We start from the raw sequence: 20,450 nt of genomic DNA, 5'->3' as shown, positions 1-20,450 counted from the left end.
GCATTGTACATGCCTATCAACTGAACACATCAAGTAGTTTGTACAACCTTGTTTTAATGTGTAACTTAGTGGTTCTAAAACAAGTATCAGAGTCACCTACCTGGATGGCACGTCTGGGCCCCAGAGGTCTGACGTGGAACCTGAGAATCTGAATTTCTAACAAATTCACAGGTGGTTCTGGACTGCTGGTCCAGACACTGCACTTTGAAAACCACTGGTGTTTAACACATTAAAAGACTCTCACTTTGCTTTTGCTACTCTCATTTTATTTTTGCATGAGTAAAACATGTTCTGTAACAAATATAAATCATATTTTCCAAGTGGTCAATTTAGTTTTCCATCCTCTGTGACACCACCTAAAAACTGGATTGTAAATTTCAAAGAGAACCTCAGTTCTGTTTGTTACTAAAAGTCCTTTCTTTTTTATTTTAATACATTCCTGGAACGTGAAGAGCATTATTTCATACATAAAGCTAACAAAAGAAATGTCCTACTACATAACTATAAATGAAACTATTTCATAGACTAACAAGTATCGGTGAGATACATTGAAATGGAAGACTAAAATAAAAACAGACAGAGCTAGCTAGATTAAGTACATTTCAAGAGGGTAAACAAAAACAAAAATCCCACAATATCAGCAAAGGAAGAAAAGATAAAACAAGGATTTGGTACCATGAAGCTGTAGTTTAATTTTACAAAGGTCCTACAACTTTTCACAAACCAGCTGAAACATAAAGAAAGTTTAATTCACTGCTAAAGGAAATAAATAGCTATGGATGAGAAATTTGGAAGCACGCTCTAATAAGCTAGACATAAAATCCATAGAGAAATTAAGTAAAAAGATGTAAGGGCAATCTGCTCATTCTCCCCATAAAATAACTGATCAAAACTTAGAGAAATTTCTCAACTCCATGAAAAGCCCTAGAAACTACAGGAAAAAAATCCAACTCTTCTTAAGGATAAGTTAGACAAACAGTAGTTTAATGCCAGTGAGATGATCAGTTATAACAATGAGGACCACATGTTATGCTGTTTCAGTATGAATTGTAATCAACTATGTACTTTAAATGAATCACTAAAATATACAGGTTACATAGATAATACATCTATATATATAATGCATAACTTCCAACTCAATGGACAAGGGGAGAATAAAGAAAATACCCCAAAAGGACAGAAAAAGAAGAATGAGTTTGAAAAAATCTAGATTAGAAAGCACAAAATAAAAGGGTAGAAATAAACATTTGTATCATTTACACATTTAAACTAGGAGTCACAATAAATGTAGGCCCATCAATGAAACCACCAGATACCGGCTAAGGAAACTTTAAAATCCCATTATACATAATTTATAAGAAACCTAAAACTTAAGGAAACAGAAGTTAAGACTAACAGAGACATACAATAACACAAAGCAAATGAAGACTCATACAACTATACTAATATCAGACAGTGGACTTTAAAGTCAAAACCACTGTTGGAGACACAATGGTCACCACATGCTACATAACAATTTTTGAGAAGCTGTAACAATACTAAACTAAAACTACACTTTTAAATATATTAATAAGTTGTCAAGTACAAGGAGAAGCTGACAAATTCTTAAGAGAGCAGGGGAACTTAACACATTTACACATTAGTAAAAATACAGATTGAGTATACAGAATACAGAAAACCGAGACAAATAATTACAAGGTACATATTTTACCAAGGTATACAATGAACAACTATCAAGTGAATCTTAGTAAATGTCAAAGAATTGGTATACAGATCACATTTCCTGACATCAATTTTGGAAACAAAACAGATAACAAAGAAAAAAACCCACGTTTGGGATTTCTAAAACACGGTTCTAACAGTCTCCAAAACATCATAATGGAAATTAGAAAAGAGAAACAAAATTAAAAGCTGAAGTTTTAGAGGGAAAAAAAAACAATAGAAAAGTCTCTGAAATTACTGATTTTTTAAAAATGAAGTCTAGATATCATGAACACTTATTAGTATTATTAGTAAATGAAAATGTTAATCATGCTAATATGCCAATAAATCTGAATGTTAAAGACAAAAAATTTAAATCATAATTAAAGACAACTTTAATTAGTAACTTTAGTAGAGTTACTAAGAAGTGCCTGGATTCAGTATATATGTGAAAGCAAAGCCAACAAGACTTACTGATGGATTAGATAAGGGGTTAGAAAGAAGTATCAAGGATGAGCCCAGAACTTTTGGCCTAAGCAACTGAAAGGAGAGTGGTATCATACCCTCTCCCCTACTAAGATGAATGAAGTTTGGAGCAGGTAAAGAACAGGAGTTATGGCCAGGCACGATGGCTCACACCTGTAATCCCAGCACTTTGGGAGGCTGAAGCAGGCGGATCACCTGAGGTCGGGGGTTCAAGACCAGCCTGACAAACCCCGTCTCTACTGAAAACACAAAATTAGCTGGCTATGGTGGCACATGTCTATAATCCCAGCTACTCAGGAGGATGAGGCAGGAGAATCGCTTGAACGCGGGAGGCGGAGGTTGCGGTGAGCCAAGATCGCGCCATTGCACTCCAGCCTGGGCAACAAGAGCGAAACTCCGTCTCAAAAAAACAAAACAAAACAGGAGTTACACTAAATTTAGGCTGCTTATGAGACAACTAAATAAAGATGTCAAATAGGCAACTGGATACATGAGTTCGCAGAGAGGAGAAAAAGGTCCAGATGGAAAACAAATTTGAAAAGTCCACAGTGCATGGTAAAAAGTCCATCAACAGAACTCAAATCCTCCAAAAGTTTATGATCCATTTTTTAAGAACCTCTGCTTTAAGACCAAAAAAACCCCACATTTATATTAACAAGATGGACTGTGCCCGACAGTGTTACTATTAAAATATTTTAACACAATATCTGTGGGCATACTATCAGCTACAGACCACTAGAAGTGTGAGACTAAGAAATGATGAGCAACCAGGTGCAGTGGCTCACGCCTGTAATACCAGCACTTTGAGAGGCCGAGGCAGGTGGATCACCTGAGGTCAGGAGTTCAAGACCCGCCTGGCCAACATGGGGAAACCCTGTCTTTACTAAAAACACAAAAATCAGCCAGGCATGGTGGCATACACCTGTAATCCCAGCTACTCAGGAGGCTGAAGCAGGAGAATTGCTTGAACCCACAAGGTGAAGGTTGCAGTGAGCCAAGATTGTACCACTGCACTCCAGCCAGGGCAACAGAGCCAGACCCCGTCTCAAAAAAAAAAAAAAAAAAAGAAAGAAAGAAAGAAAGAAATGATGAGCTATCAGTGATATCATTAACTTCTGATGTTATTACAAAATGAGGTACTGTATAGTTAACATCATAATTACATGTACTGGTATGTTGTTGGAAAGTAACTTGGGGATAAAGGAAACCTGAATTACACAAAAATAGCCACCATCCGATACCCCCAGAGAAGGACTAAGCCCCTAGTTATAGTTTAGAAAAAGACACTTTAGACAGATTCTGAAATTTGAGGGCTGAATCTCTTGAGGAAAAACTGAGTAGTACAGGGCTTCTTCCCCACTGTGAACTAAGCAAATACACTGGACAGCAGCATAGGATTCTAGAGCAAAGATTGGAATTTGTCATATGGAAATGAGCCCAGAAGGAAGTTTACTGCCAACTCCTGTCTTTTTCACAGAGGTTAACAAATGAGCTAAGACTTCCCTAGTCTTCAAACTAGGAAACAGCCTGAAAACCAAGACTTTCTTCAATGTCCTAAGAGGAGCCTACCGCATGCTCTTAACAAGACAAGAAAGATAAATGATTTATTTTCCTTATAATCTTCGGTAGGTTTATCACCATTAGCAATATTTCAGTAACCAGATCTGAGCCTAAATGAGCCACAAGGGAAAAAGTCACTGTGTATCTAAAAGGCCATTGCATTCAAAAGGAAAAGAAGAATAAACACTGAGAACATAAATAACAATAAAACAGAACTGCTGAAGAAGGCAGTGAACATCTGAAAAACGAAGCAATCAGACACTTGCTATGAAATGCAACAAACAAGCCAGGTGCGCGGTGGCTCATGCCTGTAATCCCAACAGTTTGGGAGGCCAAGGTGGGCGGATCACCTGAGCTCAGGAGTTCGAGACCATCCTGACCAACATGGAGAAACCCCGTCTCTACTAAATAATACAAAATTAGCTGGGCGTGGTGGCGCATGCCTGTGATCCCTGTTACTGGGAAGGCCGAGGCAGGAAAATAGCTTGAACCCAGGAGGTGGAGGGTGCAGTGAGTCGAGATCACACCACTGCACTCCAGCCTGGGCAACAAGAGCAAAACTCTGTCTCAAAAAAAAAGCAATAAACACACAAAAAATTTTGTAGCTAAGAATCTTGATTTTCAAATTGAAAAATTCAGTAGATTAATTAAGGGAGAAATGGTCGCTGCCTCATTTGTGGAGTAGAATATTACATCCAAGAAATATCTCACATCACAGAGCAAGAATAAAGAAATGGAAAGCACAAAGAAAAAAATGAGAGGATAGATCCAAGACAAAAATGAATATTCCAGTAGAAGAAAAAAGAACAAACAGAATGGTGATAAACAACAAAAAATGTCACAAAGTCTTTGATATTCCTCTTTGCAGTAGGTGGGGCTTGATTTCCTCAAGTGTGGGCTGCACAGTGCATGACTTGCCTCTAGGAACAGAGTACACAAAGGGGAAAACAGAACATTTTATGGTGGAGAAACCTAGCAGACACCACTTTAAACAACTGAAGTTAAGATCACTAGTAATAAGATATATGATGAGACGAAGAGGATACATCACTTCTGTGGTATACTTCTCAAAAATCCATAACCCCTAGTCTAATCATGAGAAAGTATCAGCCAAACCGAAACTGAGGGATATCTTACAAAATACCTGACAAGTACTCTTTAAAAATGTAATGGGAAACAAAGCAAGACGGAAAAACTGTAACAGCTTAGAGAGTAAGGAGACATGACAACTAAATGCAATGTTAGTGTCCAGACTAGATCTTGAAAAAGACATTAGTGAGAAAACTGGGAAAATGTGGAAAACCTCTGTAATTTAGTTAACAATATTGTACCAATGTTTATTTCTTAGTTTAAATAAATGCACTATGATTATATGTTAATATTAGGGAAAATGAATAAAGAATATACAGAAATTCCCTGTAATCTTTGAAACATTTCTGTAAATCTAAAATTATTTCAAAATAAAGTTTTTAAAAAATCGCTAAATTTAGTAAACTACAATTTGCATACAACTACCAAATAACAAATACCATATCGCAGAAACATGTTATGTGTGTATATATATATTCTATAAGGTATTACTATTTTAATGGTTGTCCTGCTTATCCTTATTGTTTATGAGGCTAAAAGTGTTACTGAAATTTCACCCAAAAGCTAAAGCCAGGTCAGAGGTTTGAGACCAGCCTGACAAACATGTCAAAACCCCGTCTCTACTAAAAATACAAAAAATTAGCTGGGTGTGGTGGCGGGCACCTGTAATCCCAGCTACTCGAGAGGCTGGGGCAGGAGAATCACTTGAACCCAGGAGGCGGAGGTTGCAGTGAGCCAAGATCGTGCCACTGCACTCCAGCCTAGGCAACAAGAGCAAGACTCCATCCCAAAAAAAAAAAAAAAAAAAAAAAAAGAGTAGAACAAGGGCAGTATCAGATGGATAAAACCCCAGCTGCTCAAAAGCCTGCACATATGTCCACCTTTACAGTGCTATGATACTTAGATAAGCTTCTAGCACGCACTGTCCCAAGAACAGGACGGACCCTTTGGCATTAAAAAAGCAAAAGACAAAACTGTAAAGGAAACAAACCAATTCTGCACTGTAAAACTAATTTCAAAACTATATAGTTATCAGGGGAAAGGACAATCATTATGTTTTGGGGATGGAGAGGTTCTGTTTTGGAAATCCACTCTTCAGATTTCTTAAACTTACATTTACATTTTAATGAGGCTCTAGCATTGCAAAATTATCCAGAAAGGAAATACACATTTGGCTTCCTAAGTAGACTGAGTTCTACAAAGGGTTATTTATCTTTGGTGGCTTACGGTACTCTTTATTATTTATCTGTTGAATGAGGGAACACAGTTAAGAAAAGACCATGCAGGATCTAAATATATGGTGACATAGGTTGATTAGAATACAGATGTGTGCTGGGAGAAATCTTAGGAAAAAAGACCTAATAACAGAGGCTCTTAAAGCCAAGCAAAGGAGTGCATATGCAATTCTATTTGGGATGCCAAACTTTGGGCTCTTTTTGATAAAATAAAAATAATTATTATATTCTAGACTGTCTTTCACATGCAGAATTATTCACTAATAGCTTTTACAGCCTAGTTCTCTAATTGTAGATTTTCACTATGCTTTTTTAATTCCCTTGTTATTTCTAATTCAGCAGAAAGTATATCAAGCGTGTCAAATGCAGACAATACCAGAGTTGAATCATCTTTCAATAAATTCAGAACTTTCTGCCACAAACAGTGAAGTCAATTTCACTCAGAAATTGGAGTGCAATGTAAAGTTTGGTGAGGATTCTCTACAACGAAAATGATTAACTCAACATCTGGTAAATTATATTTATTAACTAGAGACCAACAGTAAGTACAATTTTATGCATATAATGTTACTTATGCTAACTGTTAACGAAATGAAATAGTAGTAAAATAAAGGTTTTACTGGCATTCACATAATTTCCTATGTAATTGAAAACATAATGTAAATTTTTATTTATTTATTTCTTATTCTAAATATAGAGACAGGGTCTATGTTGGCCAGCGTGGTCTCGAACTCCTGGCCTCAAGCAATCCTCCCGCCTCACTTTCCCAAAATCCTGGGATCATAGGCATGAGCCACCACACCTGGCTGTAAATCTCTATATAAACACATGCAATGGCTTAGGTATTTCTCTTACTTTGTGCAATCCTTGTTTGATTGAAGGCTTAGATATTTCTAAAGTGACATTTCAACATAGCTAATTTGTATGTAACTTCCTTGCTTAAAAACTTTAAAAATGATTCCTCAATACTATCAGACTTTAGCTCCTTGAAGACAGAAATTTTCTTAATGAGCTCTATCCCTTAAGTGTCTAGCATGTTCAAAAATGCCTGCTGAATAACAATTTCTTCAACTTGTGATTCATCTTTCCAACTTTGTCTCTTTTTCTGTACTGCCTCCCTCCCTAAGTTTTAGCTATTTTAAATTCCTTCAACATATCACAATACCCTAGGCTCTGAATGCCTGTCTTGACTTTACTATGAAATCCTACATATTATCATTCAAGGCCCATCTTAAAAATTCACCTTGACACCTTGAAACTCCCAATCAAAATTGTATTTGCTAGAAATAAAGATAACATGTTTTAAATTGAATAAGGCTTTAATCTAATTTTTCAGTTTACAAATAAAAATTTGAAGACCTGATAATCATAACAAACACTGCCAGACCACCACAAATTCAAATCAGGTACCATGATTTGATATAACCATATGGTCCACCCATAAAAAGGTTCAAAACAGTTGTGGCAGGCAGTACCACAATGGTCTCTGCATTCAGGTATTCACACCCTTATAAATCCCCTCCCCTGCGTGTGGCCTGGACCCAATGAGTGAACTGCTTCTAATCAACAGAATTCAACAGGGGTTCAATCCCCAGTATCTCAAATTAAAGAATAAGGGGAAAAAAAAAAAGAAAAGAAAAATGAAAGAAATTTAAAAATTAAATTTAAAAATAAAAACAAAATTAAAAGAAATTAAAAAATTTTTAAAAAAATTCAGCCGAGGCGACAGAGTGTCACTTCCGTAATTAAGTTACAAAAGACTGTGACTTCTGTCCTGGTAGCTACTGCCTCCTCAGCTTACTCTATTGCCCTCTCAGCTTGCTCACTTTAATGAAGCAAGCCTCCTGTGGGAAAGTCCCATGTGGCAAAAAACACAGTATAGGCAGCCTCTGGCATATAGCCTACAGGAACTGAGGCTCTTAGTCCAACAACGCTTAAGAAACTGAATTCTGCCAACAACCATGAGTTTGGACGCAGATTTTTCACCAGCAGAGTATTCACAATGAGACCTCAAGCCCAGCCTTGACTACAGCCTTGTGAGAGGCCCTAAAGCTGAGGACCCAGACAAGCTGCGCCCAGATTTCTGACATGCAAAAACTGTAAACTGTATGTTTTAAGCCAATGAGTTTTGAAGAAATCTATTAGACAGTCATAAGTAACTGAGACAGCAATTCACAACAGACCAAACACTATCCCTACTCATTTAATACAACAAAGGCCAAAGTACAGAGAATGGAACTGTGATATCTTTCCCTAACTTCAACAGTATTCATGTATGAGTAGGGTAAAATACCCAGCAGATTTTTATAAATTAAAAAAAATGTTTAAGCCATTCCAAGAAACAGGTAAAGTCAGTTAAGCACCTCAAATGACCCTTATGGAAGAATAACTCTTATCTTCGGTAACTACAGCTCTCCATTCATGAAAAAATATTCTTTCCTTGGACACACATACCTTAAATTAAGAAACTGCATGTCACACTTAAAGTAAACTATTAAACAGGAATAATTCAATAATTTAAATTATTTCCGGAAACATAAGATATTTCATATCCACCTAAGGTTAAATATATTGCTACTCAAGTTATCATGTATTTGCTGAAGAAAAAGATAAATGAAACACAACTGGACCCTTCAACAACACTGGTGTGAACTGCAGGAGTCCACTTACAACGAATTATTTCAACGAAAGAGATAAAAAAAAATGCAGTATTCAAGGGATGTAAAACATGCCTATATTGGAGGGAGAACCGACTGCATAACTTGAGTATGTGCAGATTTTGGTATTCACGGGGGTCCTGGAATAATCCCCTGTATATATCAAGAAATGATTATAAATGAAATTCTGTCCAATTTAATCACCTCATGATTATAGTATGGAAGAAGTATCTCCCAAAGATCTATAATTAACTTGATAAAGTTATCAGCATCGGAACATAACCACTATTAATAATCTGAGAAAAAATAAAAACAAATTAATATGTTAATTGAAGCACCCCCTTTCCAATTCTAACTCATAAAAAATACTTACCAAGTTCAGAATAGAGTAATACTGCAGTAAAAACTCAATCATCTTGACTATTCAAAATACCACTCAATGTTTTTATCAAGAAATTATTTAATCAAATATGTCACATTATTTAATTAAATATGTTACATAAAAGTTTATTGTATCAAATGTGTTACATCCTAGGCCCAACTTTACTTTCTAGAAAAACATTCTTCAAACTTTACAAAAGTAGATTCTATATATTAAATTTGTTTCTGTTAATTATAATCAACTTTTTCAGCAACAGAGAACTATAACCACAGAAAAATTTACCAAAGGGTAATAGAATAGACTTCAATCCACGTTATTAAAAACTGCCAGGGAAATGTTTGCTGTTGTCATAGGTATAACTATTTTTGAAGTAATTTCTTCTATGTTAACACAAAGTTGAGTACTCTGAGACAGACCTAACATCATCTCATCTTAAAGTTATTCCAAATATGAAAAAAACTGTATCAGGCACTAAAACTTAAATCTTCAGAAATGCCCAACTTGGCCAGGCACAGTGGCTCAAGTCTGTAATCCCAGCACTTTGGAAGGCAGAGGTGGGCAGATGACCTGAGGTCAGGAGTTCGAGACCAGCCTGGCCAACGTGGTGAAACCCCATCTCTACTAAAAATACAAAAATTAGCCAGGCGTGGTGGCACACACCTGTAGCCCTGGCTACTCGGGAGGCTGAGGCATGAGAATTGTTTGAATCCTGAAGGTGGAGACTGCAGTGAGCCCAGATTGCGCCACTGCACTCCAGCCTGGGCAACAGAGCAAGGCTCTGGAAAGAAAAGAAAAGAGAAGAAAAGAAAAGAAAGGGAAGGGAAGGGGAGGGGTGGGGGAGGGGAGGAAAAAGGAAAGGAAAAAGGAAAAGAAAGGAAACGAAAGGAAAGGAAAGGGAAAAGGCAAGGAAAAGAAAAAGAAAAGAAAGAAGAGAAAAAGAAAGAAATGGCCAACTATGTAACAGCATAAGGAACTAAAATACATAGAAAATTCTAGAGATTTTATTATAATTATGCCTTGCTCATTTCTGCATAAACTGCAGGGCTCCATCTCTTTCTGGAGGAATAGGTAATGCCATGATTTGAAAGTTTATCTCAATGTTACAGGCAACTGAAAACTCTAATTATTCCTATGTGGTATTAAAAGAGCAACTGAACCAAAAATAGTCTCGGATTATGTTTCCTGATTAATGAAGATTTACAAGAATAAAGGAATACAGGGGGATTTAAATGACTCACATTCACTACAACAATGGAAAAATTTCAAAAGAATCACCTCAATAGTCAAAAGTAGATTCTACTGCTATGCAGATTATTTGAATTTATACTGGACAAATATACTCAGGATTTTTATCAGTTCTTTTTCTTTTCCCTTCTATTATTCAGTTCCTCTGAGGGGTTGCCATTATAAATTTAAATAGCATACTAATACAAAAATTGCTTATCAATTCAGACGCTATCGATTCCCATTGTACATAATGAGTAATTTACCATATCACAGTGAATATGGTATATCCCACTTCTCTTCTCCTCTCCCATACTACAAGCCACACTATTTTTAATTATTCCAGTGGCTGTGCTTATGATTTGAAACAATATGTTCAAGGTACTGTTCCTTGATATATCTTTAAACAATTATGTTACTGTCAGAAAGATTAGAAAATAAGTGATTTACTCTTCGTTAAACTCTTCCCATTCCATCTCATAACATTCTGTTCTAAATATAATTAAATCTTTTATATCCTACTGTCCATTTCTATAAATGAAAAAAACCAATAGACAGCATTTTATATAACTTCAATGATCAAGTAACAAAGCGATTACACCTATAAAGAAGAAAAAATCCTACAGACATTCATACTTTGCAAATGGGAAGAGATTCTTCAAAGCATTTCCACTTTTAACAAATGTCTACTTAAAACCTACTGTGTGCTAGGCATTTTTCTAGGTGCTAGGGATTCAGCAGAGAGCAAAGCCAATCCTGCTCTTTCAGAGGTTATCTTCCAATACGACAAAGGCTATCTAGAAATTTTATTTCTTTTTAGCTTCCTTCAATTCTCCAAGGTCAGTGGTTCCCAACCAAGGGCCCACATTGTCAGACGTGAAGGACCATAATGCCAATTAAGTAGGCAGGATGAGATGGCCAAAAGTTCTGATCCTCTATAAACAATGTCAACCTGTGTGACATAAAATGCACATAGGGTCCCTGCTGAGAGATATTTGTTCTAGTATAACCAGGTGCTACGGGTTGTTGTTCTTTCTTGAATTCTTTTTCATTCTGCTGAAACACTTTAAGTATGGTTTTCATGAACAGTACGTGGCTAAGCTCTTTTAAGTCTACATTTCTTTTACTCCCCCGACCCTCCGACCCACCTCACTGATATAATTAAACACTCATCTTTACAGGTATAATTCCATAAACCACTCCTCTCCACCCCTCTCAACCCAAAAATAAGATTTGAGTATCCAGGGTTATAGAATTCTAACGACAGTCTGATTCTCCTTTCTTTGTAGGTAATTTGTCTTTTACTCAGGAAGCTTTTATGATTTTGTCTTTGTCCTTTTTTATTCTTTTTTTTTTTGAGACGGAGTCTTGCTCTGTCACCCAGGATGGAGTGCAGTGGCGCAATCTCGGCTCACTGCAACTTCCACCTCCTGGTTTCAAGTGATTCTCCTACCTCAGCCTCCCGAGGAGCTGGGATTACAAGTGCCTGCCAGCATACCTCGCTAATTTTTGTATTTTTAGTAGAGACAGGGTTTCACCATGTTGGCCAGGCTGGTCTCAAACTCCTGACCTCAAGTGATCCTCCCGCCTCAGCCTCCCAAAGTGCTATAGTTACAGGCGTTGAGCCACCAAGCCCAGCCTTTAAATTTTTTTTTTAAGAGACAGACTTCTGTCGCCCAAGCTGGAGTTCAGTGGCGCAATCACGGCTAACTGCAGCCTCAACTTCCCAGGCTCAAGCAATACTCCAAACTCAGCCCCCCAAGTAGCTGGGAATACTGGCACTTGCCACCACACTTGGCTAACTTTTAAATCTTTTGTAAAGGCCAGGTGTGGTGATTCATGCCTGTAATCCCAGAACTTTGAGAAGCCGAGGGGGGCAGAGCACTTGAGTCTGTAAGTTCTAAACCAACCTGGGCAACATGGCAAAATCCTGTCTCTACTAAACAAGGAAAAATTAGATGGGCATGGTGGTGCCTGCCTGTAGTCACAGGTACTTGGGAGACTGAGGTGGAAGAATCACCTGAGCCTGGGAAGTCGAGGCTGCAGTGAACTTATGATCATACCACTGCACTCCAGCCTGGGCAATGGGAGTGAGATCCTCACACACACACACACAAACACACACACACACACGTAAATACAGGGTCTCACTATTTGCCCAGGGTCTCACACACACACACACACACACACACGTAAATACAGGGTCTCACTATGTTGCCCAGGGTAGTCTTGAACTCCTGGGCTCATGTATTCCTCCCATTCCATCTGAAAATATTTATCTGTTTTCGTTAATCATTCCTCCTTTTGATTACTGTTTCCTGTATTCTTTTAACACTCTTTTAGAGAAATACTGGAGAACCTCTCTTTCCATCACATCTTTCCCATTCTGTATTTTCATCTCTATTGCTGCACATTTGAAATTTTTCTCTAATCTGAAGTTTCAGATCATCAACTGGATCTAAAACATGACATTAATCTGGTTACTCAGATTTTTAAATTCTGATAATTATGTTTCTGATTTCCAATAACACTTTCTGGTTTTCTGTTCTTTTTACACAGGAATCATTCCTAACAATACAAATTACAATTTTGTTTTGTATTTTTAATTATCTTCCACTCCCGGAATTACTACTTCTTTTAATGGGGTGTTGGTTATTCATTCATCAAGCTTGATTTTACTCAAATATATCAAAATTATGTTTTCAAATGTAATACAAATACTAACTAGCATGGACTTCTCCTACAATTTGAAGCTTCACCAATACCCTTCACTCTAAAATAGAGGGCCTGACATTCCAAGTTTTATATAAGCAGACAGGATATGACAGGTTGGCTCCTCCACAGGAAGAGCCTTGTTGGCTGGCAAGGCAAGCCGAGGAACTCCTGTTGCCAAAATAATCAGTCAATAAAAAAATATCTAGCAATGACAAGAGATGAAATTAGGTTTTTAAAGTCCTTGTTTGTTGTCATAATCAGGCTCAAGAATTTAAAGAAAAACATGAACGAAGGAAGGAAATGAAAGAAAGATACAGTAACTATAGACCTCAACGTAAATTTTAGTTAAAATCTCCCCAAACTTGGGGAAGGCAGGTTAGTATAACCCTTCTAAACTTATTCAAAATTGTTGTAACCAAGTTAGATCCTTTACCTGATCCTAGACTGGATTCGCTACTAGAAGAAAGCAATAAGCAATTCCATGGATCATCTGACAGAATATTATGGTTATGCAAGATAATACCCTCATTCTTTCCTATAGGAAAAAAACACTATAGTTTTTTGGGGGAAAGTTATCTCAAGTGGTTCAAAAGAACCATAAAGCAGATGGGGAAGCATGTTAATAATAAGTGAATCTGGATAAAAGGTATGAATGTTTCACATATTCTTATTCCCCCCAAAATTTATTTATTTTTTTACTTTTATTGTTTTTTGAGACAGAGTTTCGCTCTTGTTGCCCAAGCTGGAGTGCAATGGCACGAACTTGCCTCACTGCAACCTCCGCCTACCGGGTTCAAGTGACTCTCCTGCCTCAGCCTCCCGAGTAGGTGGGATTACAGGCACGCAGCACCACGCCCAGCTAATTTTTTGTATTTTTAGTAGAAAATGGGTTTCACCATGTTAGCCAGGCTGATCTCGAGCTCCTGACCTCAGGTGATCCACTCACATCGGCCTCCCAAAATGCTGGGATTAGGCGTGAGCCACCATGCCCGGCCTCCCCCAAAAAGTTTATTTACGATGGAAAAGATGAAGCAAAAGTATAGTTACCAATACTTTTGTATGTAATTACAGTTTAACTATTCTATTATACTGTATAGGCACCAATATATTTGGCCATTTTCCTAACGATGGACATTTGAAATGCTGCCATTTTTTTTGAAAAAAAAAAAAAAAAAAAAAAAACACAACTATTGATTGCTCCTAACGTTCTTATACATGCAAGTTTCTATTAGGTATGTATCCCAGAAAACAACTGCTGAATTATAAGGTAGATTATGTTCAACTTTACAGGAAAATACAAAACTGCTCTTGAAGTGGCTTTATCAATTTAGATTCTCATTTGCAACTGTGTAAGAGGTCTTGTTGATCTACAATCTTTCCAATACTTGATACTGTCAAACTTCTTAATTTTGCCAAATGAATGGATATAAAATATTCTCACTGTAGTCCTGACTCGTATTCCCTCATTTTTAGTAAGCCTTTATATTCTTATTAGCTACATGTTTTTCCTCTCATTAAATGCCTATTCACATCTTTGACTATTTTTCTATTGGTTATCTTTTCTTAAATTAATTCACAGAATTTCTATATATATTCTTTTAAAATATATTCATTTATTTTAGAGATGGGTTGTGACTGTGCTACTCAGGCTGGTCTCAAACTCCTGGAATGAAGCAATCCTTCTGCCTCAGCCTCCTGGGTAGCTGTGAATACAGGCATGCACCACCACACTAGCTTATATACTCTTGATAAAAATCTTTAGTCAGTTAAGTTCAAATTTCTTTTAGTCTTTTAAAAAACATGGCTGCTGCTGCTGCTTTTTTTTTTTTTTTTTTTGGATGGAGTCTAGCTCTGTCACCCAGGCTGGAGTGGAGTGGTGCAATCCTGGCTTACTGCAATCCACCTTCCCGGTTCAACCAATTCTCCTGTCTCAGCCTCCCAAGTAGCTGGGACTACAGGCACGCACCACCATGCCTGGCTAATTTTTGTATTTTTAGTAGAGACAGAGTTTCACCATGTTGGCCAGGCTGGTATCAAACTCCTGACCTCAAGCGATCCGTGCGCCTGGGCCTCCCTCCCAAAGTGTTGGGATTACAGATGTGAGCCACCATGCCCAGCTAGGCCTCTTAAACTTTCTTTAAAGCACCTTTTGATGGACAGATTTTAATCTAATCAAATGTAGCAGTCTTTTGCAATTAGTGCTGCCTCCCCCAAGGTTTCCAAGATATTCACTTGGGGATATAGTACATCCACATACCAGCTTTGAGAAATTCCAGCTAAATACATGACAGATAAGGCCATATTAAAACCAGACACTAGTAATGACTTACAACTACTTTTATTAAAAAAAAAAAAAAAGGCATAAGTAGTAAAGAAAATCCTAGCAAAATACCACTAATTTGTTCTTTTCAATGAAGTGAAGAAGGACCTAGAATAGACAGGCAGCACATCCTTCCTTCAGCACTAAAATGACCAAAGTATTTGAAAGCAGTTATGCTGGGAAGTCCAAATGCAAGCACAAGCATATCAAAGAGAAAATCTACAAATGAAAATACAAATTCTGCCTACACAAGGCTAAAAGTACCAGGAAGAAAACTGGACAAAAACACATGGTACCCTATATGCTAACCAGCTAACAAGCAAGGAAAACTGCTTCCTAATAACACAATGGTTTCAAACTTAAGGGACAGTCAAATACCTAGCACAACCCATTATACTGGCTTTCCCTTTTAAATCTCCACAGGCTGGTGAATTACTTAACTGGTAAAATCAATTTACAGCATGACTCTCCCATCTCCACATTCGCAAAGAGAAAGGTATATGAAACTAGCACCCACCAATGAAAGAAATGGGGTGGGGAGGGTAAAAGTACCCATTTTGAGACAAATAACTGAACTCAATGATCTTCTTACTGGTTCAATGACTAAACACAAAAAGCCCAAAGATAGTCCTGAAGCCTCTCTGCAACCACAAAGGAGATTACAAAATTATGAGTCCAGATGGGTGGCTGTCAGGGCTTAGGCATGGGGGTAGCATGGAAAAACAAAAGGCTAGTATATAAGGGAGGGTTTGGGGGATGACGAAACTGTTCTGTATCCTGATAGGGTGGTTACACAAATCTACATGTTAAAATTCATAGAGCTGTACACCCCCTCAAAAGTGAATTTTATTGTATGATTTAAAAATATACATATTTTAAGTATATACAAATTCTTATACGAGCCTTATTTACATTACCCCCAAAAGGAAAACACCCCAAATATCCTTCAAAGGATGAATGGAATAGACACAATGGTCGTCCATCCATGTAACAGAAAACTACTTAGTAATAAAAAGGAACAAAGAATTGAGTTATACAACGACATAGATGAAATGCAAAGATACCATGCTGAGTGAAAGATAAACGTCTTAAAAGATCATATAGTACATAATTTCAATTATGACAATATGGAAAACGTCTTATAGGGACAACCAACCAATCAGTGGTTCAGTAATGAGAGGGAGAGAGAGGGCTTGACTATAAACTGGCAGGTCAAGGAAATTTACAATTTTATTATATTTAGTTTTTTTAGAAGAAAAAAGATATAAAGTAAGTTTCTAAAAACAGTAAGTACAAAAAGCAGACATAAGTTTTAAACACAGTCCTTTGTGCTCAATAAAATCAAGATGAATTCTAGGATCAAGGGATTCCATTAAGAAAACAGAGTTAAGAGGGGGAGCTGAATGTGATAATAGAAGCAAACAAATACTATTACTGAAGAATGCAAAACCTCACAAATCACAGAAACAGCACAAATCAAATACACATGAAAAATAAGTGAGCAGGAAAATTCAAATCCTCCAAATGAAGAGAAAAAGAATAAAGAACCAACAGAACCCAAGGACAAAGATTTAACATATCTGTTGACATTAATAGAAAAAAGTGGCCTGCAGACAAAGGATTACAGAAAACAATATTCATATTGTACACATTTTCATATTTACATTCATAATGTAAAAATAAAAATCTTTTGTGTACACACCAAAAAAACAGCTATTTACGAATAAAAAATGTAGGCTGTCCTCAGAATTTTCCATAATATAAAACCACATAACTGTAAAGCAAGGCCTATACATAGTACTTTAAGTGAAAAGGCTGTTGACTAGAAAGAATTCTATACCCAGCTAAATGGTTGTTTACATATTCTGACCAAAGACATTTTATGGATCTAAAGGCTTACTAATAAATAATAAGTTAAATAAGGTTCAAAATAGAGCTGTCAAAGGTGGGTTAGGCATTAAAAAGGGTGGCAGCAACGTGACAAAAGAAAAACTTCAGCTGAATTAAATTTAAAGGAGATTAACTGAGCAATGAATGTGATTCACGAATCACAGAGCCAGCCAGAGTAGGCTCCGACATTCCAAGCGCAGCCCTGTGGTGGAATTTTATAGACAGAAAAAGTAAAAGTGATATACAGAAAACGGAAGTGAGATAAACAGCTGGATTGGTTACAGGTCAGTATTTGCCTTATTTGAACCGTTGGCTACATTTGATTCGGCCAAAATTTGGTCATTGGCACAAGAGTAGGCTGCGGTCTGTTTATACCTCCGCTTGTTATAGTTCGCCATGTACAGAAAAACCTTTAGGCTGGACTTAAAAATATGTAAGGAGGCAGCTTTAGGATAAACTTTATTTAACAAAACAATGAAACAATATAAGGGTAAAATTAAAGTTTAAATCACTGTTGTGTATATGGCTACAATATATTATCATAATACAGCTACAATATATACCTGTCATTAAAAATTTCCTGAAACTACGTAATATTAACATACCAAATACATTATAACAAAACTAGGATTAAATTTTCAAGTTTGGTAGGAAAAAAAAAAAAAAGACACAGGGTGATTATCTCCTCAGTGGTGGGCGAAAGAATAATTGGTATTTCCTTGCCATGTATCCTTTGTCCTAAGTAATCGCATCCCACTTCCATGCTATTAACTGTTTAAGAACAAAAGGTCCCCAATCTGTGACTCGGACATCTAACTGCCTAATCAGAGATTTTGCTGCCTATATTTCTCAAAGGTATCTTAAAATCAGCACAATCTAAAAATGAAGTCTTAACTTGCATCCCACCTTTCATACCTCAAATCATTTCTCCTGATGCGCTACTTGTAATGGCAGTTACAATATGACCACTTTACTTAACTGCTAAACTGAAAGACTCAGTAGCTACTTTTGATCCCACTTCTCTCATTTCCCATATTTAAGTGGAAGAAAACACAATTATATTCAGCAACCCATCTAAAAGGTTCAGCAGAGCCTTAAAGTCATTTGTATTAACTACTCCAAAGCAAAGTTTCCAACAATCCAACACAGCAATCAATAACTAGCACCAGAATCACCTGGAATGTTTATACTTAGAAAGTACACTGCAAGTTCCTTTATCAAATATACCAAGGGATGGGTCTCGAGAATCTGCAATTTCAATGAACACCCCAATTAATACTTATGTGACTTAAGGTTTGGAAACTACTGCTCTAGGGTCATTATTCCAACACCTTCTCTCCGAGGAATGTTGAAGCACTTCCCTCTGCTGCACACAACCACAAAGACGAGATATTCAGCTTCACACACAGAAACAAATCACTGATTTTACATAGAGTTAAATTAAGTTACCTCTTTATCTTAATTTCTACATAGGAACAAGCATTCCATAAGAACATGATTTCCACAGTAACAAGCATTATTTACTGGAGGAGCTTCTAACTTTACTCCTACTAAGTTTCATAAGAAATTTAAATGTATCCCCTATAGAAAAGCCCATCCATTTTCTCTTTCCACCTAAAAATAGGACCCCAATTTTATGTTACAGTTTGGAAGAGAAAACATTCCCTAGTTGAACTTACTCTTGTGGCCCTGTGATCAAAGTCTGGCCAATATTTGGGGGGCTAATCCCCATACGGGCCACTCAATAGGATATTTTTTAAAAATAAAAATAAAAATATTCTGGCCAATATAATACAAGGATAAACAGCATGTTTTATTTCAGGAACGTCTCCCTCAATCTTACAGAGGATACATAACAGAATTAGGAATCAAATTCTGCAAAGCCTCTATTTTGTACAAGTGCTTTTAAGTATAAAAATTATAAAAATACTTCAAGAGTTTTATGTTTTAAAAACATATTTTGCCAGGTACGGTGGCTCATGCCTGTAATCCCAGCACTTTGGGAGGCCGAGGCACGCGGATCACGAGGTCAGCAGTTCGAGACCAGCCTGGCCAACATGGTGAAACTCATCTCTACTAAAAATACAAAAATTAGCCAGGCATGGTGGCAGGCGCCTGTAATCCCAGCTACTTGGGAGGCTGAGGCAAGAGAATCACTTGAATCCGGGAGGCAGAGGTTTCAGTGAGCCGAGACCACGCCATTGCACTCCAGTCTGGGAGACAGAGAGAGACTCCATCTCACAAAAGGAAAAAAAAAAAAAATACATACATATATATATATATATGTAATTTCTTATAAACACAAAATTAGAGTAAAACATTTATTTAAAAGTTGTTTCAGCTGGGTGCAGTGACTCAGGACTGTAATCCCAACATTTTGGGAGGCAGAGGGGTAGGGGCAGATCCTTTGAGCTCAGGAGATCAGCCTGGGCAACATGGTGAAACCCTCTATCTACAAAAAATACAAAAATTAGCCGGGCGTGGTGGCGTGTGATCGTAGTCCCAGCTACTCGGGAAGCTGAGGTAGGAGGATCACTTGAGCCCAGGAGATCAAGGCTGCAGTGAGCCATGTTCACGCCAGTACACTCCTGCCAGGACAAGAGAGACGCTGTCTGAAAAAAAAAATTAAATAATATATAAAATATAAATAAAAAAATAAAAACTTGTTTTAAGTGCCAGGTTCAGTGGCACAGGTCTGTAGTCCCAGCTATTTGGGAGTCTAAGGCAGGAGGATTGCTTGGGGCCAGGAACTTGAGGCTATATGCCATGATTGCACCTGTGAATAGCCACTGCACTCCAGCCTGGGCAACACAGCAAGATGTCATCTCAAAAAAAAAGTTGTTTGTTTCAAACTCTAAATATATTTTCTCCTATGTTAGTATGATTAATAATATTAGTGATTAGAGCTCCTGGTTAGTTCATAAAGTCTGTTTAGTTACAAATGCCAAAATTCATTCAGCTTTGATGATAAACACTGAGGCCCAATGGCCTTTATAATCTAGGGAGTATGAAGAATGAGCAAGAGGCTAACTCAGCGTGAGTTACCCTGGGAAAGGAAAGAAGAAAACGGTTCATATAGGACACACATAGATACCTTCAAGGGTGTTTGTAGAGTTATTTCTTAAGTAGTTGGTTTCCTTCACAGAAAGTTCTTAAACTCAGAATATACCCATCCTTCCACCCCACCAGCA

The 20,450-nt window shown here is 37.1% G+C and overlaps 1 protein-coding gene across 4 annotated transcripts in view; it reads right to left on the bottom strand.

Moving 5' to 3' along the window:
• YTHDF3 (YTH N6-methyladenosine RNA binding protein F3) overlaps window positions 1–20,450 on the bottom strand; it is a 41,971-nt gene that overhangs the window by 4,075 nt on the left and 17,446 nt on the right. The window lies entirely within an intron of this gene.

The sequence above is a fragment of the Pongo pygmaeus genome, chromosome 7, assembly GCF_028885625.2.
Source record: "Pongo pygmaeus isolate AG05252 chromosome 7, NHGRI_mPonPyg2-v2.0_pri, whole genome shotgun sequence".
Classification (NCBI taxonomy): Eukaryota; Metazoa; Chordata; class Mammalia; order Primates; family Hominidae; genus Pongo; species Pongo pygmaeus.
This window is presented reverse-complemented; position numbering and strand designations above follow the sequence as displayed.